Below are 973 nucleotides of genomic sequence, written 5' to 3'. Positions count from 1 at the left end.
ATACTGTCAGGTCTCTCCTTTTTTTTCAATTCATTTGCTAATTTGCTCTTTTTTAGACCTGCTCTTTTTTTTTTCACACAACCAGATTTTCTCAGCTTCTTTTACTTTTTTTTTTTCTGGCCTTACTTTTCTGTTGCAGTCACTAAGTTCTAGTTCCTCTCCCTACTTCTCACAAATCTCTATAGGTTGATTAATGATGGGNTAAACAGGGCTTGTAATGAATGGAAACAAAAAAAATAGGCTATGGCTCAAATGAAAGGTACAATGTATAAAACTGAAATGGTTAAGTTGAATGGCTATGGATGAAAAAAAAGAATTAATGCCTAAATCANTTCTAAATTCTACCAAGAGCAAGCTTATCACAGAGAATCAATGCAAAATCAGAATTAAAAGCCAAACATGCATGAAATCACACTTGAAAGACAAANATTGGGCCCAAAATCTCTCCAGGTAAAGGAATTTGCTAAATCTGACTCTTTACTTCTTTTATGCAAAAATTACTTCATTGGACTGAACTTAGATGTAAAAATAATGCTAGAACTACTTATACTTTAATCTAAAACAGAAAACACAATTATCAGTTCTAATTAAAGTAAATGTAACCAAGAATTGCAGCATTAAATCAGCAAAGAATGAATAAGAGTATGAAACAGGACCTAAAACTGTCTAACAGCATGATCTACTAAACTATGTACAATCTAGCTAACTAGACTCAATTAAAATTTAAAACAGCTAAGACAAAAGAATACGTAACCTAAAACGGCTCTTAAACTAAGGTTCTACCAAAGAAAACAGCAAGATGAAAAGAAAAAAAGATAGCCTAAACCAAGGAAAAACAAGGAACCTAAATCAATCCTAACATGAACAATGAATGACGAAAAGGGAAAATAAATCCTAATGGATAGCTTGAAAGAGAACCTAGAAAGGAAAGAAAGATTTAGAACAAAACCTAATACCTAAAGCAAATTCTAAT

This window comes from Vigna radiata, unplaced genomic scaffold, assembly GCF_000741045.1.
Source record: "Vigna radiata var. radiata cultivar VC1973A unplaced genomic scaffold, Vradiata_ver6 scaffold_7, whole genome shotgun sequence".
Taxonomy (NCBI): domain Eukaryota; kingdom Viridiplantae; phylum Streptophyta; class Magnoliopsida; order Fabales; family Fabaceae; genus Vigna; species Vigna radiata.
The sequence above is the reverse complement of the archived record's forward strand: the minus strand, read 5'-3'. Positions refer to the sequence as shown.